General features: G+C 59.1%; 1 protein-coding gene across 1 annotated transcript in view; it reads right to left on the reverse strand.

Annotated features, from left to right (window-relative positions):
* LOC144949033 (ectonucleoside triphosphate diphosphohydrolase 5-like) overlaps positions 1-22,026 on the reverse strand; it is a 274,189-nt gene that overhangs the window by 149,180 nt on the left and 102,983 nt on the right. The gene's annotated exons all lie outside the window — the stretch shown is intronic.

Below are 22,026 nucleotides of genomic sequence, written 5' to 3' on the forward strand. Positions count from 1 at the left end.
AGTCGGGGTGGAGGGGCGGGGGAGGCGGAGGGAGGGGGGGCTAAAATCCCCGGACCCCCGCTGGGGGCCGCCCCCCCCCCCTCCACTTGCCAACGTCGCACTTCTCGCGGCGTCTGCGGGGAGCGGTGGCGCAGTGGTTAGCGCACTGCGCAACGAACCCGGTGACCGACCAGAGTTCGATTCCCCGCTCACGATCAAGAACAAGCGGCGATCATTTGAACCGGTGCTGGGTCTTCCCTAGGTCGGCTCAGCCTCAAATGAGTAACTGTAAACATGGCTACTGGGGAGACAAAGGCGGGTCGGTAGTGGTGCTGGTCACCCACCCCCTCGTGTGCCGTGCCGGCCTTAATCGGCGCTACTCGCTACAGCACTTGGCCCACAGTCTGACAGCTGCTACACGGGGGATCTTTGTCTGTTGTGTGTGTCAGGGTGGAGCTGTGTGCGAGTATGAGTGTATGCCTTGGGAGCGGTGGCGCAGCGGTTAGCGCCCTGCCATAAACGCCCACGGACCAGACGCGTCTGCGTTCGATTCCAGGACACGGCGCTGCACCGGCGGGCGAGCGGAGCTCCACGCCCGGCGGGCACGTCCCGGCGGGCGAGGCGACCTCCCACGAGCACGGCTGGTTGGCTATGTACGGTGCGAAAGAAGTGCAACACACAGCACACACACGCGGCAGACGTCGACTGCGATCGACTGAGATCGATGTCCAATGAGGTGGCGATCCATTCCCATCCAGCAATCGGTGCGACTCATCCCACGTGACGAGTTCCATCCGATTACAGGTGGCAACCTGCGGGCCACTGTCAACATTTTACACAGGGGGGAGGGTGGGGGGGGGTGGGGGGAGGGTGGTGGGGGGAGGGTGGGGGAGGTGGGGGGAGGGTGGGGGGAGGTGGGGGAGGGTGGGGGAGGGTGGGGGAGGTGGGGGGAGGTGGGGGGGAGGGTGGGGGGAGGTGGGGGGAGGGTGGGGGGAGGTGGGGGGAGGTGGGGGGAGGGTGGGGGGAGGTGGGGGGAGGGTGGGGGGAGGTGGGGGGGAGGGTGGGGGGAGGTGGGGGAGGTGGGGGGAGGGTGGGGGGAGGTGGGGGGAGGGTGGGGGGAGGTGGGGGGAGGTGGGGGGAGGTGGGGGGAGGGTGGGGGGAGGTGGGGGGAGGGTGGGGGGAGGTGGGGGGAGGGTGGGGGGAGGTGGGGGGAGGTGGGGGGAGGGTGGGGGGAGGGTGGGGGGAGGTGGGGGGAGGGTGGGGGGAGGGTGGGGGGAGGTGGGGGGAGGGTGGGGGGAGGGTGGGGGGGAGGTGGGGGAGGGTGGGGGGAGGTGGGGGGAGGTGGGGGGAGGGTGGGGGGAGGGTGGGGGGAGGGTGGGGGGAGGTGGGGGGAGGGTGGGGGGAGGTGGGGAGGGTGGGGGGAGGTGGGGGGGGGTGGGGGGGGGGTGGGGGGGGGGGTGGGGGTGTGGGGGGGTGGGGGGGAGGGTGGGGGAAGGGTGGGGTGGGGGAGGGAAGGGTGGGGGAGAGGAGGGTGGGGGGTGGGAGGGGAGGGTGGGAGAAGGGTGGGGGGGGGGGTGGGGGGGGGGTGGGGGAGGGTGGGGGGGTGGGGGGTGTGGGGAGGGTGGGGAGGGTGGGGGGGGTGGGGGGAGGGTGGGGGGAGGGTGGGGGGAGGGGAGGGTGGGGGGTGGGAGGGGAGGGTGGGGGGAGAGGGAGGGTGGGGTGGGGGGGAGGGTGGGGGGAGCGGAGCAAGGTAGGAGAGGGAGGGGAGGTGTAGGGAGAGAGGGAGGGGAGCAAGGTGGGAGAGGGAGGGGAGGGAGGAGGTGGGGGTGTAGGGAGGGAGGGGGAGGGGAGGGGAGGGGGGATGGGGCGGTGTAGGGAGGGGGGGAGATGCCTCGAGACCGCAGCGTCCAGACCTCTCAATCTCCCCTCGCGGGCTCAGTCTGGGGGGGGGAGAGGGGGAGAGGGAGGGGCTGGGGTGCAACAACAGCGGTGAGCAGCGGCTCCAGTGGTGCGCCAGGGCACAGGCGGACACTTGAGTGTGTGTGTACACGTGTGTGTACATGTGAGTGTGTGTACACGTGTGTGTGTGTACACGTGAGTGTGTGTGTGTACACGTGTGTGTACACGTGAGTGTGTGTGTACACGTGAGTGTGTGTACACGTGAGCGTGTGTGTACACGTGAGTGTGTGTACACGTGTGTGTACACGTGAGTGTGTGTGTGTACACGTGAGTGTGTGTACACGTGTGTGTGTGTACGTGTGTGTGTACGTGTGCGTCTGTGTGTGGTGCCCTCTGTTGAGGAAGTACTAAAGGCGATCCGGAGTCCTGAGACCGGGAAAGGCACCGGGCAAGGATGGCCTCCCAAGCGAAATGCTGAGGGAGGGTGGCGTTTGTGCACAGACTGCCCTACATGACATCATAACAACAGTCTGGACCGCTGGACAGGTTCCGCAGGATTGGAAGGATGCCCTGGTGGTCCCCCTTTTTAAGAAGGGGGACCGCACAGACTGTAAAAACTACAGGGGCATCTCACTCCTCAGTGTGCCGGGAAAGGTCCTGGCAAGGATTATTCAACATCGCCTTGCTAGGCACGCTGAGGAGAGGCTTGCGGAGCCCCAATGCGGTTTCAGGATGCCGTATTTTCTGTCCGTCTGCTACAGCAGAGGTGTAGGGAATTCCAACAAGACCTACATCTCTGCTTTATTGACCTGATCAAGGCCTATGATACCATCAGTAGGCCTGGGCTCTGGGTTGTTCTTCGTGCTTTGGGAGTCCCTGACCCTCTGCTCACGATCATTAAGGACCTGCATGATGGTGAGCGAACCCGGGTTAAACTACGTGGCCGGGAGTCAGAGCCTTTCCCTGTACACCTTGGGGTGCGACAGGGGTGTCCTCTGGCTCCCACATTATTTAACATTTATTTTGACCACGTAGTTCGTGAAGCCTTCAATAGCTGTACCGGGGGAATCTCCATTTGGAACAGATATAATGGGAGGCTGATCGATGCCCGGTGCGATCAAGGGATGGCTCCCTTTTGGTCAACCATGTTACGTATGCCGATGATTTGGTAATCGCTGCTCACTCAGAGGAGGAGTTAGAGGCGCTGCTGCTGAACCTGGAGCTTGCCACTAAGAGGTTGAGCCTTACCATCAGCCCCACCAAAACTAAGCACCTGCCTGGGTATTTTGTACCATCGGACACTCCACCCCCACAACTCCAAATCGGTGATGGGGCAGTAGTGGAGAGAGTGTAGAGTTTCCCATACATGGGCAGTGTGCTTATGACCAGCTCCAGTTTAACAGCAGAGGTCTCACTCCGAATCAGTCGAGCGGCAATATATTTTCATCGTTTGCGTAACGCTGTGTGGAAGCTACCTGGTCTGTCGCTCCGCACGAAGCTTCAGGTCTTCTCGGCCACAGTCATTCCCTCCCTTCTCTACGCTTGCGAAACGTGGACCCCCCTAATGGAGCATCTGCGCCGATTAGAAACATTTAGGCTGGCCTGCCTACGATCTATCCTGGGTTTAACCAGGCTGGATTGTGTGAGGAGCTCAGAAATCCTTGAAAGATCTGGGCAAAGTCCCATTGGTGAGCTCCTCCGGCAGGCAAGGCTGCGTTGGCTGGGTCATGTAGCCCGCATGCCCAGCCACCGTATGCCTAAACAGCTTTTGTTCGGCCGGATCGAGGGGGCTAAACAGGCGCGGCACGGGCTAGAGAAGAGGTGGAGTGATGTGGTACAGGAGGACGTGGAGCTGAGTGGACTTGCCGATGACTGGTACCAGCGGTGTCAAGATCGGCCTCTATGGAGGAGGCTCGTGAAGGACGCTACTGGGCAGTTGGAGGCAGTCGCCCTCCAACAACAACGGAGGGCGGAGGAGCGACGGTCACAACAACGAGCGCAGCGCCGGGTGGCTAAAGCACAGCAAGTTGGCACAGTAGGGGGCACAGGTGGTGCATCAGCCAGTCATCTCGGTCATCTCAGTCAGTCGACCCGTGGCACCTGGGTCTGCCCCGTGACCTCCTGCCAGCGGGCGTTCGACACTTCACGTGGCCTCAAGGTGCACATGGCCTGGCACAAGCGTCGTGGTGACGTCACCGCCACTTAGTGGCGAATGGCGGTTGTTGTTGTGTGTGAGTGTGTGTATGTGAGTGTGTGTATGTATGTATATGAGTGTGTATTGTACACGTGTGTGTGTACGCGTGTGTACACGTGTGTGTGTGTGTACACGTATGTGTACACGTGTGTGTACACGTGTGTGTGTGTGTGTGATTGCTCAACTCTCCTACACCTCCTTCCTAATCTGTGTCGGGGGTCCCCCACCCCCCTCGCTCTCACCCCCCTCACTCTCACCCCCCTCACTCTCACCCCCCTCGCTCTCACCCCCCTCACTCTCACCCCCCTCACTCTCACCCCCCCTCACTCTCACCCCCCTCACTCTCACCCCCACTTCTCCCCTCCCGGCATCCTCACTCCCATCTCATCCCCCACCAAGCACCCCCCCAAAAGAATCTCCCCCCCCATGCCCCCCCACCTCCCTGGGTGGTCGCCTGGTCGCATGGCAGACACTCGCTGCACTGAATTATACATCACAGGCTGCGGCGCGCGGATTCCGGGCCCGAATTAAAGAGAATAATGAATAGGAGGGATGCATGGGTAATGAATAGGGGGGGGGGGGGTGCATGGGTAATGCATGGCGGAGACACGGGGAGACGACGCGGAGAGGGGATGGGGGTTGAGGAAAGGGAGAGAGGGGAAGGGAGAGGAAGAGCGTGGAGGAAGAGGAGGGAGAGAGGGAGGGAGAGGGGAGAAGAGAGGGGGGAGAGGGCGGAGAGGGATGGGGAACATAGACACGGAGTAGGGAGAGAGGGGGTAGAGAGAGGGGGTAGAGAGAGGGGGTAGAGAGAGGGGGTAGAGAGAGGGGGTAGAGAGAGAGGGGGGGGGTAAGGAGGAGGAGAACAGAGCGTGAAATATTTTGTGAAATCTTTCATTTAAAAGGGGGTGGGGGCAAATAAAGCGAAGCATTGAAAAAAAAACAAAAAACCGAAATGATGAACGAAGCAAAGTGCCGACGACAGCGATCATCTTGTTCTTGTTTCCTCTGATCGTGAGAAAGAAGAGAGGGAAGGGAAGAGAAGGGAGAAGAGAGGGGCGAGGAGAGGGGAGGGGGGTGGGGGGAGGAGGGAGCTGTCCACTCAGCACCCCCCCCCCCAGACCCCCCCCCCCGCCTCTGGGGATTCGGGATTGGACGAATAGCCACGAGGCCTCCATTCCGTCCGAGCGCCGCTTTCCCTCCGTCGTGTTGCTCGCGTCGAGATGAGCGCGGCGCCTCTAGCGGCTGCAGGGACCACGAGGGGTTGTTGTAGTCAGCAGCGCCACCCCAACTCGTCCTGTCCTCGCGCAAACCACCACCACCACGCTGTGTCTCTCCGCGTTCACCACATCACTCGTCCCCATCCACATACAAGTTCACTCGTCCCACGCGCCACGCGCCAGATGATTGTTAAACACGTCCTGCACGTGACGCGCGAAGCAAAAAACGCTGTCTGCATCACGTGGTCAACATGAAACACATGTACAATAAAACAGCCGCCATTCGCCACTAAGTGGCGGTGACGTCACCACGGCTCTTGTGCCAGGCTAGGTGCACGTTAAGACCACGTGAAGTGTCGAACACCCGCTGGCAGGAGGTCACGTGGCAGACCCAGGTGCTATGGGTCGACTGAGATGACTTGCCGATGCACCACCTGTGCCCCCGACTTTGCCAACTTGCTGTGCTTTAGCCGCGCGGCGCTCCGCTGGTTGTTGTGAGCGTCGCTCCTTTGCCCTCCGTTGTTGTTGGAGGGCGACTGCCTCCAACGACCCAGTAGCAGCGTCCTTCACGAGCCTCCTCCACAGAGGCCGATCTTGACACCGCTGGTACCGGTCATCAGCAAGTCCACTTAGCTCCACGTCCTCCTGCACCACATCACTCCATCACTTATCTAGCCCGTGCTGCGCTCGTTTAGCCCCCTCTATCCGGCCGAACAAAAGCTGTTTAGACATGCGGTGGCTGGGCATGCGGGCTACATGATCCAGCCAACACAGCCTTGCCTGCCGGAGGTGCTCATCGATGGGACTTTGCCCAGATCTTTCAAGGATTTGTGAGCTCCTCACACAATCCAGCCCTGGCAAGCGTAGAGAAGGGAGGGAATGACCATGGCCGAGAAGACTTGAAGCTTCATGTGGAGCGACAGACCAGGTAGCTTCCACACAGCGTTAGGCAGCCAATGAAAAGATATTGCCGCTCGACTGATAGGGAGTGAGACCTCTGCTGTCAAACCGGAGTCGGTCTTGAGCACACTGTCCTTGTATGTGCAACTCTCCACTTTCTCCACAACTGCCCCATCACCAATTGGAAGTTGTGGGGGTGGAGTGTCTGATGGTACAAAATACCCAGGCAGGTGTTTAGTTTTGGTGGGGCTGATGGTAAGGCCCCACCTCTTAGTGGCACGCTCTAGTCTCAGCAGCAGAAGCAGCGCCTCCAACTCCTCCTTTGAGTGAGCAGCAATTACCAGATGGCACACACGTAGAACACGTGTACACACACGGAATACGTGTACACAGACAAACACACACTGAGATCTCAGCCCTAATATGAACCGTCTCTATGAACGCTGCACACTTCAAGGCGGTGTCAGGCCAATGCCGCCAACAATCCGAGCGGCGAATTGGGGCGACTGGCCCGGACCCCGCGCTTTAGGGGGTGGGCCGCGCTTCGGCGCCACAGTGGTGACAGATCCACTTCAGTTGAACACGCAGTACATCACCCACTCTCTCTCCCCGTCTCCACTGCCCTCTGTCTCTCAGCTATGACGTATGTGCTGTGGAGCAGGATGTTTGCCCGAAACGTCATTTTCTAGTTTTTTCATGTAACTGTTGATATATTTAATTATGATTTTCATTTAAAGTCCACACAATGCAATTGACGATGTGTGTTGGCATTTGTATAATACGTAATTATTCATGTTGGTGTGAATTACGATTCCCGCTGACGGCCTCCCCTAGGTCCACTCAGCCTCAAATGGGTACCTGGCGCGGTGTGTAAACATCGTGGGTGGGTGAGTGAGTGGGTGGGTGAGTGGGTGAGTGGGTGGGTGAGTGGGTGGGTGGGTGAGTGGGTGAGTGGGTGGGTGAGTGGGTGGGTGGGCGGGTGAGTGGGTGGGTGAGTGGGTGGGTGAGTGGGAGGGTGGGTGGGTGAGTGGGTGGGTGAGTGGGAGGGTGAGTGGGTGGGTGGGTGGGTGGGTGAGTGGGTGGGTGGGTGGGTGAGTGGGTGGTGAGTGGGTGGGTGAGTGGATGAGTGGGTGGGTGAGTGAGTGGGTGGGTGAGTGGGTGGGTGGGTGAGTGGGTGAGTGGGTGAGTGGGTGGGTGAGTGGATGAGTGGGTGGGTGAGTGGGTGGGTGAGTGGGTGGGTGGGCGGGTGAGTGGGTGGGTGAGTGGGTGGGTGAGTGGGAGGGTGGGTGGGTGAGTGGGTGGGTGAGTGGGTGGGTGAGTGGGAGGGTGAGTGGGAGGGTGAGTGGGTGGGTGGGTGGGTGGGTGGGTGGGTGAGTGGGTGGGTGGGTGGGTGAGTGGGTGGGTGGGTGAGTGGGTGGTGAGTGGGTGGGTGAGTGGATGAGTGGGTGGGTGAGTGAGTGGGTGGGTGAGTGGGTGGGTGAGTGGGTGAGTGGGTGGGTGAGTGGATGAGTGGGTGGGTGAGTGGGTGGGTGGGTGGGTGAGTGGGTGGGTGGGTGGGTGAGTGGGTGGTGAGTGGGTGGGTGAGTGGATGAGTGGGTGGGTGAGTGGGTGGGTGAGTGGGTGGGTGGGTGAGTGGGTGGGTGGGTGGGTGAGTGGGTGGTGAGTGGGTGGGTGGGTGAGTGGGTGGGTGAGTGGGTGGGTGGGTGAGTGGGTGGGTGGGTGGGTGGGTGAGTGGGTGGGTGGGTGAGTGGGTGGTGAGTGGGTGGGTGAGTGGATGAGTGGGTGGGTGAGTGAGTGGGTGGGTGAGTGGGTGGGTGGGTGAGTGGGTGAGTGGGTGGGTGAGTGGATGAGTGGGTGGGTGAGTGGGTGGGTGGGTGAGTGGGTGGGTGGGTGGGTGAGTGGGTGGTGAGTGGGTGGGTGAGTGGATGAGTGGGTGGGTGAGTGAGTGGGTGGGTGGGTGGGTGGGTGAGTGGGTGGGTGGGTGAGTGGGTGGGTGGGTGGGTGAGTGGGTGGTGAGTGGGTGGGTGGCTGAGTGGGTGGGTGAGTGGGTGGGTAAGTGAGTGGGTGAGTGGGTGAGTGGGTGGGTGGGTGAGTGGGTGGGTGGGTGAGTGGGTGGTGAGTGGGTGGGTGAGTGGGTGAGTGGGTGGGTGGGTGAGTGGGTGGTGAGTGGGTGGGTGGGTGAGTGGGTGGGTGAGTGGGTGGTGAGTGGGTGGGTGGGTGAGTGGGTGTGTTGAGCCAATGCTGCTTAGATCACGGCACTCCCAGAAGGAAGGCCGGCGTGGCTCACGGCGTAGGTATCATAACACGTGTCGAGGTACAGACCCTACATAGTTATAGAGTATATGTGTGCATGGTATGTGTGTACATGTAGATATGGGAAGGAGTCGAGTCAGCAGCAAGGCAGCGGGCGTCGCTACGGAGTGCGCAGTCGGTGCAACTGCGCCGGGCCCCACGGGACGGAGGTCGCTCCCAAAGGGGGGCGGGGCAGTGGTGAAATACTGCGACTGATGATGATGCTGCTGATGATGATGATGCTTCTGCTGCTGATGATGATAATGCTTCTTCTGCTAATGATGCTGCTGCTTCTGCTGCAGCTGATGATGATAATGCTTCTTCTGCTGATGATGCTGCTGCTGCTGATGATGATAATGCTTCTTCTGCTGATGCTTCTGCTGCTGATGATGATGATGACGATTCTTCTGCTGATGATGCTGCTGATGATGATGCTTCTGCTGTTGATGATGTTGATGATGATGCTTCTGCTGCTGATGCTTCTGCTGCTGATGCTGCTGCTGATGATGATGCTTCTGCTGTTGATGATGCTGCTGATGATGATGATTCTGCTGTTGATGCTGCTGCTGCTGATGCTTCTGCTGCTGCTGATGATGCTGCTGATGATGATGATGTGGATATCGATGCCTTGGCTCAGTCGCGATCGCTCCTCGCGGCTTCGATCGGAGCCGCGTGCCCAGGAGACCGAGACCACGAAATCGATAACTACAACAACCACAATAACCACCACAACAACTACAACCACCACAACAACAACCACAACAACTACCACAACAACCACTACAACCACCAAAACAACTACAACAACTACAACAACCACAACAACCACTACAACCACGACAACCACTACAACTACAACAACCACTGCAACAACTACAACCACCACAACAACTACAACCGCCACAACTACAAAAACCACTACAACCACAGCCACCACATCCACTACAACTACAACCACCACAACAACAACCACTACTACTATTACATCCACCACAACCACCACTACAACCACCACTACCACCAAAACCACAGCCACCACATCTACAACCACCATAACCACAACAACCACTACAACAACCATAACCACCACAATTACAACCACCACAACTACAGCAACTACCACAACCACAACCACTACATCCACCGCAATCATAATCACCACATTCACAGCCACAACAGCTACAACCACACCACAACAATCACAAAAACCTCAGCAACCACAACCATTAAAAACATAACAGTCACAACCACCACAACCACAGTCACCAACTTGATGATCGAGTTTGAAAACTCTTCTCTCGAGAACTGCGTTTGTGTCCAGTTGCTTGTCCTTCCCCACTACCTCCAGCTACAGTGAGGGGAACAAGTATTTGATCCCCTGCGGATTTTGTACGTTTGCCCACTGACAAAGCAATTATCAGTGTGTGTGTTGTGCACACTGTACGTTGTGTGTGTGGTGTGTACACTATGTATGTTGTGTGTGTATTTCCCTCACTAAAATGCAAATCAATTTATAACATTTTTGACATGCGTTTTTCTGGATGTTGTTGTTGTTGTTATTCTGTCTCTCACTGTTCAAATAAACCCACCATTAAAATTATAGACTGATCATTTATTTGTCTGTGGGCAAACGTGCAAAATCAGCAGGGGATCAAATACTTTTTCCCCTCACTGTAGCACGAATGGCGACGTACGGTGGTGGTGGTGGTGAGTGTTGGTGGTGGTGAGTGTTGGTGGTGAATGATGGTGGTGGTGGTGAGTGATGGTGGTGAGTGGTGGTGGTGAGTGTTGGTGGTGGTGAGTGTTGGTGAGTGTTGGTGGTGGTGAGTGATGGTGGTGGTGAGTGGTGGTGGTGGTGAGTGGTGGTGGTGGTGAATGATGGTGGTGGTGGTGAGTGTTGGTGGTGGTTAGTGGTGGTGGTGAGTGTTGGTGGTGGTGAGTGTTGGTGGTGGTGAGTGTTGGTGGTGGTGAGTGTTGGTGGTGGTGAACGATGGTGGTGGTGGTGAGTGGTGGTGGTGAGTGTTGGTGGTGGTGAGTGTTGGTGGTGGTGGTGAATGTTGGTGGTGTTGGTGGTGGTGGTGATGAGTGTTGGTGGTGATGGTGGTGGTGGTGAGTGTTGGTGGTGGTGCTGGTGGTGATGGTGGTGAGTGATGGTGGTGGTGCTGGTGGTGGTGAGTGATGGTGGTGGTGCTGGTGGTGAGTGTTGGTGGTGGTGCTGGTGGTGATGGTGGTGAGTGTTGGTGGTGGTGCTGGTGGTGAGTGATGGTGGTGGTGCTGGTGGTGCTGGTGGTGAGTGTTGGTGGTGGTGCTGGTGGTGAGTGTTGGTGGTGGTGCTGGTGGTGATGGTGGTGAGTGTTGGTGGTGGTGCTGGTGGTGCTGGTGGTGGTGAGTGATGGTGGTGGTGCTGGTGGTGAGTGTTGGTGGTGGTGCTGGTGGTGATGGTGGTGAGTGTTGGTGGTGATGGTGCTGGTGGTGAGTGTTGGTGGTGGTGCTGGTGGTGCTGGTGGTGAGTGTTGGTGGTGGTGCTGGTGGTGATGGTGGTGAGTGATGGTGGTGGTGCTGGTGGTGGTGGTGAGTGATGGTGTTGGTGGTGGTGGTGAGTGTTGGTGGTGGTGGTCAGTGCTGGCTGCGGGGCACGGGGCTCGCCCTGTGGGTTTGGGGGTCGCGGCGGCTGCGGAGTCGGAATCCTCCCGATTTGGAGCCCGGCGCTAAGCGAGGTCACGCGGCCCGCGCGCCGCCTCTGTGGGGCCCTTTGTGAGCGCCGCGGCCTCGCTCGCAGCCGCAACACCGACGGCATTGTCTTCATTATTTGTTTATTTGTCTAAATATTTCGGCGCTTTATTCGTTTGCGACCACATCGATCGCGCCACGCTGGTGCGGAGCGGCAGCGTGCGTGAGAGTGCGTGCGTGTGATGATGTCACGTGTTCGTGTGTGTGTACTACTCGCTTACAGCACTTGCCTCAATGCAGGCTATACGGGGGGCCTTTGTCTTTGTGTGTGTACGAGTGTCGACTCAGCCACAAATGAGTATCATATGTGATGTGTAAACATCGCCACTGGGGGAGACAAAGGCGGCCGGGCGTGGTCGCTGGCCACCCCTCGTGTGCCGTGCCGGCCTTCATCGGTGCTGCTACTCGCTAACAGCACTTTCCCCAACGGTCTGTTAAAGGCTATACAGGGGACCTTTGTCTTTGTTGGTTTGTGTGTTTGTATGTTCATTGGTTTAAATGTGTGTGTGCATGTTAGTGTGTGTGTGTTTGTGCATGTTAACGTGTGTGTGTGTGACTGGCTGAGTGTTCTTTGTTTCAGTGTGTGACAGGGACTGAGTCTAAGAAGCGAGCCTTCGACACTTCACGTGATGGCCGAAGACGCCCGGATCTGCGCTACGCAGCCGACGAGAAGATCATGCGGCTCCACTGAGTCCAAGTGAGGCTCCCCCAGCCAGAGCGGAGTTGGCCATAAGCACACTGCCCAGGTACGGGAACTCCTCCACTCTCTCCACAACTCGCCCATCACTCATGGGGAGTTGATCATAAGCACACTGCCCAGGTACGGGAACTCCTCCACTCTCTCCACAACTCGCCCATCACTCATGGGGAGTTGAGGGAGGGGAGCATTTTGTGACATACAACACCGAAGCAGGTTTCTTTGTTCTTGTGAGGCTGATGATGAGGCGCCGTCTCTGCGCGGCACGCTCCAGGTTCAGCAACAGCGTCCTCTCGGAGTGACCAAGAATCGCCAGAGCATCCGCAAAGATAATGAGTGACCAGGAGCCCTTGAATTGCACGCAAGCATCAATCAGCCTCCTATTGTATCTGCTGTACGGGATGGCAATTCTTTGGCTACAGCCATGGAAAGTTTCTCGAATTACGTGGTCAAATAAGATGTAAAATACTACTGGTAGGAACCACCTGGTTCCACCAGCCCAGAGGATTATTGTGCCCGTCCGTTCGTCGTGGATCCAAAAATGGGAGGGGTGGGGCTGGGTGGAGAGGGGAGGGTGGGGAGGGGCTGGGTGGGGAGGGGCTGGTCACCCCGTGGTGCCCTTATAAAACTCAACGTTTAACCTACTCACGCCGGCTTGTGCCCGCCCTCACAGTCGGGCATATTTGCGGAATACACCACGCCGCCGTTGACCCTGCAGGCCATTGACCGAGCAACCCAACGTTCCTACCAGCTCCCTCCGCAGGAATGTGTTGTGGGAGCCAGAGGAAATTCCGTCGCACCAAAAGGTGAACAGGGAATGGTTCTGACTCCTTACCACACAGCTTTATCCGAGCTCCGGGTCGTCTCAGCCGAGGTTTTGCTCTCCCTTCTCTCTGCTTGCGTGGACCCCATTCTAGGTCCTCTCAGTGAGCCCCCTCCGGAGGGCGAAGGAGCGACGCTCACAACAACGAGCGGAGCGCCAGTCGGATAAAACACAGAAAATTGGCACAGTAGGGGGCACAGGTGGTGCATCTGCCAGCCATCTCAATCAGTCAACCCATGGCACCTGGGTCTGTCCCGTGGCCTCCTGCTAGCAGCGAACCTTCGATATTTCACGTGGCCTCAAGGTGCACCCAGCCTGGCACAAGCGCTGTGGTGACGTGCAGCGTCTGTTGTGTATCGTGGTGGCGTGACTCGGTGTGTGCAGAGGCGCGGCGCGGCATCCCCCACCTGCTCCCATTTCTCCTCCACCTCCTCTCGCACCACCTCGTCCGCCTCCCCCCCCCGCCCCCCCCCCCTCTCGGCGGCGCGTGTTGATGGGTCGCGCATTGATTGTCACAGAGGCTGGAGACGCGAGTCGACGCGGTGACCTTCTCCCTCTCTCGCTCCCCTCCTCCTCCTCGCCGCTCCGCGCGGCTGTCCCAATTTTCAGATTTGGCAAGAAAATGAAATCCACCGCTGAGTTCATCGGCGAGGCGCGGCCATCCATTCATTTATTTGTTTGTCTCCAAACTCCGCGCTCCGCTTGGATTTCGCGTCAGGGCTCCTCCAAGGCGAATCCCCGTCCAGGACGCGGCCCCACTCAGCGGTGGTGCCGGTTGTGTTGGCTGCGGTGGTGGCGGTGGTGGCGGCAATGACGAAGGTGGTGTAGCGGGCAGCGCGTTGCGCTACGAACCCAACGACCCGAGTTTGATTCCCGCTCACGGCCATCAACTCCGGTGACGATTATCTGAACCGGTCCTGGGGCCTCCCCTAGGTCGACTCAGCCTCAAATGAGTATCATATGCGAGGTGTTAACATTCCCACTCGGGGAGACAAAGGCGGCCGGGCGTGGTGCCGTGCCGGCAGCCTTCACGTGTGCTCGCTAACAGCACTTGCCCCTACAGTCTACTCGGGCTACACGAGGCATATTTGTCTTGGGTGGTTATGTTGTTAGTTGTGGTGTTGCTGCTGCTGCTGCTGGTGGTGTTGTTGTTGTTGCAAGCGTGGTGGTGAGGGTTGCTGTATCACTCAGAGATCTGTGTATTGCAGCTGCGTGCTGGGTGGTGGCCACAAGGCGGCGGTACAGCAAGCGGGATCACGAACCCGGCGATGTGATGGGGAGCTTTGAATCCGCCCCTCCCTCCAACCCCCACCACCTCCTCCACCACGACCGACGACTTCTCATCCACCTCCTCCTCCTCCTCGCAGCTGATGCTGCTGCTGCTGGGAGGAGCAATTAAAAAAAATCGTCTCCTCCTTCCTCTCTCCTCTCCTCTCATCTCCACCCTCTCCTCTCTCTCCTCTCATCTCATCTCCACTCCTCTCCTCTCATCCCCCCCACCCAACTCCTCGTTGAGCCTCTCACTCTGTGCAATTAAAAACATTGTAATTAGCGCATTTGCAGCGCTGGTAAAATTAAAATAATTGTCAGTTTTAATTAAAAACTTGACCTCTGTGTGTGTGTGGGATGCTCCGGAGCTCGGCACGTGATCACTGCGAGGTGCCAGCGCGTCAGATTCCGTGCTATGAGAAGGAATTCGGTGCCTTCCTTAAGAAATAAACAATTGCATCGACAAATAGATATATACTGTTGTGTGTGCACACATACAATACACACAGTGGGGAGCGGTGGCGCTGCAGTTAGCGTGCTGCGCTGCGAACCCGGTATGGGTGTGCAAGTGGTGCTGGCCACCCACCCCCTAGTGTGCCGTGCCGGCCTTCACAGGTGCTGCTGCTCGCTAACAGCACTTGCCCCTACAGCCTGTTAAGGCTATGCGGGGGAGCTTTTTCTTTTGTCTCAGACACGTACAAAAGACAAAGATCACCCGGATAGCGTCCACATGTATTGGGGGCAAGTGGCGCTCGAGGGAGCCGTGGGCTCGAGTTTGGCCGCGAGTCCCACGCCGAGGGGTGGGGGGGGTTCGTGGCTTCGTGGTCGGAGGCAACCGCAGACCCCGCCGCGTCCCACCACGCACGATGGAGACGGACACGCAGCACCACTCCGCACAGACAGACGCAAGAATCCATTGCCCTGCTGTTCCCACTGCCACGTGGCTCGCTGGCCGCCCGAGGCGACACTCGCCGCCTGGGGCCCGTGCGCTCCTCTTCTCGCCGTTGATCTCAGTTCGCTTCACCGCTCTGCCTTGTGTCTGCGTCTGCCACTGTGTCTGCCACTGTGTCTGCGTCTGCCACTGTGTCTGCGTCTGCCACTGTGTCTGCGTCTGCCACTGTGTCTGCCACTGTGTCTGCTTCTGCCACTGTGTCTGCCACTGTGTCTGCGTCTGCCACTGTGTCTGCGTCTGCCACTGTGTCTGCGTCTGCCACTGTGTCTGCTTCTGCCACTGTGTCTGCTTCTGCCACTGTGTCTGCGTCTGCCACTGTGTCTGCTTCTGCCACTGTGTCTGCCACTGTGTCTGCGTCTGCCACTGTGTCTGCCACTGTCTGCTTCTGCCACTGTGTCTGCGTCTGCCACCGTGTCTGCTTCTGCCACTGTGTCTGCTTCTGCCACTGTGTCTGCTTCTGCCACTGTGTCTGCGTCTGCCACTGTGTCTGCGTCTGCCACTGTGTCTGCTTCTGCCACTGTGTCTGCTTCTGCCACTGTCTGCGTCTGCCACTGTGTCTGCGTCTGCCTTTGTGTCTGCGTCTGCCACTGTGTCTGCGTCTGCCACTGTGTCTGCTTCTGCCACTGTGTCTGCTTCTGCCACTGTGTCTGCGTCTGCCACTGTGTCTGCGTCTGCCACTGTGTCTGCGTCTGCCACTGTGTCTGCTTCTGCCACTGTGTCTGCTTCTGCCACTGTGTCTGCTTCTGCCACTGTGTCTGCGTCTGCCAGTGTCTGCGTCTGCCACTGTGTCTGCTTCTGCCACTGTGTCTGCTTCTGCCACTGTGTCTGCGTCTGCCTTTGTGTCTGCGTCTGCCACTGTGTCTGCGTCTGCCACTGTGTCTGCTTCTGCCACTGTGTCTGCTTCTGCCACTGTGTCTGCGTCTGCCACTGTGTCTGCGTCTGCCACTGTGTCTGCGTCTGCCACTGTGTCTGCTTCTGCCACTGTGTCTGCGTCTGCCACTGTGTCTGCTTCTGCCACTGTGTCTGCGTCTGCCACTGTGTCTGCTTCTGCCACTGTGTCTGCTTCTGCCACTGTGTCTGCTTCTGCCACTGTGTCTGCGTCTGCCACTGTGTCTGCGTCTGCCACTGTGTCTGCTTCTGCCACTGTGTCTGCTTCTGCCACTGTGTCTGCTTCTGCCACTGTGTCTGCTTCTGCCAGTGTCTGCTTCTGCCACTGTGTCTGCTTCTGCCACTGTGTCTGCGTCTGCCACTGTGTCTGCTTCTGCCACTGTGTCTGCGTCTGCCACTGTGTCTGCTTCTGCCACTGTGCCGACTCTACCCTGTCTCTGTAGTTCTCACCTGGCGACACGACGTCAACTTGATCGCCTTAGAGCTCATCGGATTCCTGAAGTAGAAATACATCATTTGGATTCTAACGTATCTCTCTGTATCATCTCGATGTGTCTCTGCGGGTCTTTACGCATCTCTGCACCGATCTCTCCCTCTGAATCTCTACGGGTCTCTGTGTCTATCTCTATGGGTCGTGTGCGTGTCTCTCTCTCCCCGTGGTCGCGTGGATTTGTCTCCGGCTCCTCTGACTTTCCCCTTCACATTTAGACATCGCCACGCTGAGCTATCATCATTCCCGATGAGCAGGTCGCTTGTGAAAAATATCTCCACAGCCCAAGTGGGTGTTGCCTGCTACAATACGAAGTGAGTGAGTAAAACACGATTCCCTCTCCGGAAACCCGGTGTGCCCGTGGGCCCGGTCAACTCGCTTCACGCGCCCCATTGTGTGCGTGTGGTTAGTTGTCCTTCCCCACGCACCCACGATTAGCACGGGTGGCTACGTACGGTGCGAAAGAAGTTCAACGCACGTGCATTTACACAGCACGCGCACATGACACACTACGCGTGTTCACAGGCGGCGTCTCCCCCCCACACTCTCTCCACGTGTGAGCCGCTCTTGTTGCTACTGCCGCTTTGGACATTTTTGAACGCCTCCACCAAAGTGGTCGGTTTAACGATGTCACAAGTTGTAGTTTACAAACAACAACAACAACAAACCCCACGCTGTTGTTAAATCAAAGGCCAGGCCAAGGCACAGACAGCAGCGCCCAGGTCCGAATGTAAATTTAATGCAGCTCCACTTGTGAAGTCGGGAGCCAACCTCGTCATTGATGCCATTAGCGATGCCGTGTGTGCCCCCCCCTCCACTCTCACAGCCCCCCCCCCCCACTCTCACAGCCCCCCCCCCCCCACTCTCACAGCCCCCCCTCCACTCTCACAGCCCCCCCCTCCACTCTCACGCCCCCCCTCCACTCTCACGCCCCCCCCTCCACTCTCACGCCCCCCCTCCACTCTCACGCCCCCCCCTCCACTCTCACGCCCCCCCTCCACTCTCACAGCCCCCCCCCTCCACTCTCACGCCCCCCCTCCACTCTCACAGCCCCCCCCCCCACTCTCACAGCCCCCCCTCCACTCTCACGGCCCCCCCCCTCCACTCTCACGCCCCCCCTCCACTCTCACGGCCCCCCCATCTACACCCCCCCCTCCACCAACACGACCCCCCCCCTCCCCTCCCCCCCACCAACACGGCCGGCAGCACCGCCGCCGACGTCCCTACGATAGTTACGGCGCCGACTCAGTAACTCCGCACAGATGGGTTTGACAATCCGTTGCGGAGCTGTAGCCGTCGCCTCTTGGCTCGACCTCGCGCCCCAAGTCGACGGCGCTCCCTCCACCAGCAGCGGTCTCAGATTCCTCTTCAACCGCGGTTGCTTTTTTTCCGATTCCTCTTCGTTTCACCTGCAATTGCCGTCGTCATTTTCGGCGAAATTTTAACGACCTCGTCTGCTATGCAGGAGGTCGTGGGTTCGATCCCGACCCTGACGCCTGCTGCTGTATATTTGGAGTTTGCGTGTCTCTCTCCCCGTGGTCGATTTGTCTCCGGGTCTTCCAGTTTTCCCCTCCACATTTAGAATCAACATCACCACGCGTTCAGACGATTTGGCTGCGATGCATTCCACACGATGATGGTGGTGGTGATGAGCCACTTGGTTGAGCTCGCATTTGTGATAGCCGGCTCGCTTCCGCAGAAGAGCTACACAGCTCAACGGGCCGCTACCTGCGACACTCACCACATTGTTGAGTTCGAGTCGTTGTAGGTCTCTCTCGCGCAGGGCATATAAACACATTGTCCTGCTGCTGCGGAGGGAGCTGCTAGAAACGTTGGGTTGCTCGGTCAATGGCCAGGGTCAACGGCGGCGTGGTGTATTCTACAAATATGTCCGACTGTGAGGGCGGGCACAAGCCGGCGTGAGTAGGTTAAACGTTAAGTTTTATAAGGGCACCACGTGGTGACCAGCCCCTCCCCACCCAGCCCCACCCCTCCCACCCCCACCCAGCCCCTCCCCACCTTACCCTCTCCACCCAGCCCCACCCCTCCCATTTTTGGATGCACGACGGACGGACGGACACAATAATCCCCTGTGGGCTGGTGGAACCAGGTGGTTCCTACCAGTAAAACATTTCTTAGTTTGAGTCGTTGTAGGTCTCTCTCGCGGCCTCCCACCCCTCCCGTCACGATCCGTGCCGATTGCCCACCCAACCCACCAACCCCACCCAACCACACAAGGTCAACATACAACCACCACCACAACCACCACCACCACCACTCCGGTGTATGAGCGCTGAGCACGCTGCGCTACGAACTCGGTGACCCGAGTACAACAGCGGCGACAATTACTTGAAGCGGTGCTGGGCCTCCACTAGGTCGACTCGGCCTCATACATAACCGAGCGACTATTTGAATTGCACGGAATAATGGGTAATGTACAGCGGCCTTGGGGGTTTTAAAGATGCCCGTGAAGAAATAATATTTGTTTGAGTGTGCACCAGTTCAACAGCGGTTGTCCTGGGTCTTGTGAGTCAGGGCTGTGAGGGACTGCGGGGACTTGGTGACCGACGGCCCGTGACCAGGGCCACCCGCAGACACACGACACACGCACCTCTCAAGCACTCTCGCCGTTGATGGACAGAACTCACGCCGCTTTAATTTCCGTGGCACAAGTCGAGTCCAACAGAAGATCGCCCCCCCCCCCGCCCCGCAGTGTGAATAGTCGAGCCCCCCCCCCCCCCCAATCTCCGCCGTCGGTAGCGAATAGTTGAGTCCCACCAAACCCACCCACACCCCCCGCAGGAGAAACAAACACGAGCGAGGAGCGTGGCGCGTGCAGACTCCAGCAGAACTCCGTGTGGCACACGCGACACGGGGACAGTGGGGCAGGGGGGGGTGATAGTGGGGCAGGGGGGGGGGGTGATAGTGGGGCAGGGGGGGGGATGACCCGCTCAATCGGGCCGAGGCTGCACTAACGCGGAGAACGCAGCCGCACAGCACGAGCGAGCACGGACACACTCACCCACCCACTCACCCACCCGCACCACCAACCCACTCACCCACTCACTCACCCACACCACCAACCCACTCACTCACCCACACCACCAACCCACTCACCCACTCACTCACCCACCCACCAACCCACTCACCCACACTCACCCACTCACTCACCCACTCACTCACCCACACCACCAACCCACTCACCCACTCACTCACCCACACCACCAACCCACTCACCCACTCACTCACCCACACCACCAACCCACTCACCCACCCACTCACCCACCCACTCACCCACTCACTCACCCACACCACCAACCCACTCACCCACCCACGCCACCAACCCACTCACCCACTCACTCACCCACTCACTCACCCACACCACCAACCCACTCACTCACCCACACCACCAACCCACTCACCCACTCACTCACCCACCCACCAACCCACTCACCCACACTCACCCACTCACTCACCCACTCACTCACCCACACCACCAACCCACTCACCCACTCACTCACCCACACCACCAACCCACTCACCCACTCACTCACCCACACCACCAACCCACTCACCCACCCACTCACCCACCCACTCACCCACTCACTCACCCACACCACCAACCCACTCACCCACCCACGCCACCAACCCACTCACCCACTCACTCACCCACACCACCAACCCACTCACCCACCCACTCACCCACCCACTCACCCACTCACTCACCCACACCACCAACCCACTCACCCACCCACGCCACCAACCCACTCACCCACTCACTCACCCACACCACCAACCCACTCACCCACCCACACCACCAACCCACTCACCCACCCACACCACCAACCCACTCACCCACCCACACCACCAACCCACTCACCCACCCACACCACCAACCCACTCACCCACCCGCACCACCAACACACTCACCCACCCACACCACCAACCCACTCACCCACCCACACCACCAACCCACTCACCCACCCACACCACCAACCCACTCACCCACACCACCAACCCACTCACCCACCCACGCCACCAACCCACTCACCCACCCGCACCACCAACCCACTCACCCACTCACTCACCCACACCACCAACCCACTCACCCACCCACGCCACCAACCCACTCACCCACTCACTCACCCACACCACCAACCCACTCACTCACCCACACCACCAACCCATTCACTCACCCACACCACCAACCCACTCACTCACCCACACCACCAACCCACTCACCCACTCACTCACCCACACCACCAACCCACTCACCCACCCGCACCACCAACCCACTCACCCACTCACTCACCCACACCACCAACCCACTCACCCACCCACGCCACCAACCCACTCACCCACCCGCACCACCAACCCACTCACCCACTCACTCACCCACACCACCAACCCACTCACCCACCCACGCCACCAACCCACTCACCCACTCACTCACCCACACCACCAACCCACTCACCCACCCGCACCACCAACCCACTCACCCACTCACTCACCCACACCACCAACCCACTCACCCACCCACGCCACCAACCCACTCACCCACTCACTCACCCACACCACCAACCCATTCACTCACCCACACCACCAACCCACTCACTCACCCACACCACCAACCCACTCACCCACTCACTCACCCACACCACCAACCCACTCACCCACCCGCACCACCAACCCACTCACCCACTCACTCACCCACACTCACCCACCCACTCACCCACCCGCACCACCAACCCACTCACCCACTCACTCACCCACACCACCAACCCACTCACCCACCCGCACCACCAACCCACTCACCCACTCACTCACCCACACCACCAACCCACTCACTCACCCACACCACCAACCCACTCACTCACCCACACCACCAACCCACTCACCCACCCACGCCACCAACCCACTCACCCACTCACTCACCCACACCACCAACCCACTCACCCACCCACGCCACCAAACCACTCACCCACTCACTCACCCACACCACCAACCCACTCACTCACCACCCACACCACCAACCCACTCACCCACCCACGCCACCCACCCATTCACCCACTCACTCACCCAACTCACCCAACTCACCCACTCACCTACACCACCCACCCCACACACCCCACACCACCCATCCACCCCACACCACCCATCCACCCCACACCACCCATCCACCCCACACCACCCATCCACCCCACACCACCCATCCACCCCACACCACCCACCCACACCACACCACCCACCCGCACCCGCCCTCTCACTCGCTCACGCACTCACCCGCCCTCGCTCGAGGTCGCTTCCAATAAAAAAAAGCAGCACAGCCTCGAATACAAAAGCCGTTTGGCCACCACAAGACAATTCAAACCAGAACCCACCAACGTTGCCTGGCCCGGTTACGTTTTAAATATCGGACCGGCACCGCCGCATTGCCGCGGACACCACCGCTGCCGCCAATAGAAATCGTGCCCTGGGCGACACGGGGCGAGGGGTGACAACGCGTGTGTCAGTGTGTCAGTGTGCGTGTGTCAATGTGAGTGTCAGTGTGTGTGTCAGTGTGCGTGTCAGTGTGTCAGTGTGCGTGTGTCAGTGTGTGTCAGTGTGAGTGTCTCAGTGTGTGCATGTCAGTGTGAGCGTGTCAGTGTGAGCGTGTCAGTGTGAGTGTGTCAGTGTGCGTGTCAGTGTGTGTGTCA

The sequence above is a fragment of the Lampetra fluviatilis genome, chromosome 52, assembly GCF_964198595.1.
Source record: "Lampetra fluviatilis chromosome 52, kcLamFluv1.1, whole genome shotgun sequence".
Lineage (NCBI taxonomy): Eukaryota > Metazoa > Chordata > Hyperoartia > Petromyzontiformes > Petromyzontidae > Lampetra > Lampetra fluviatilis.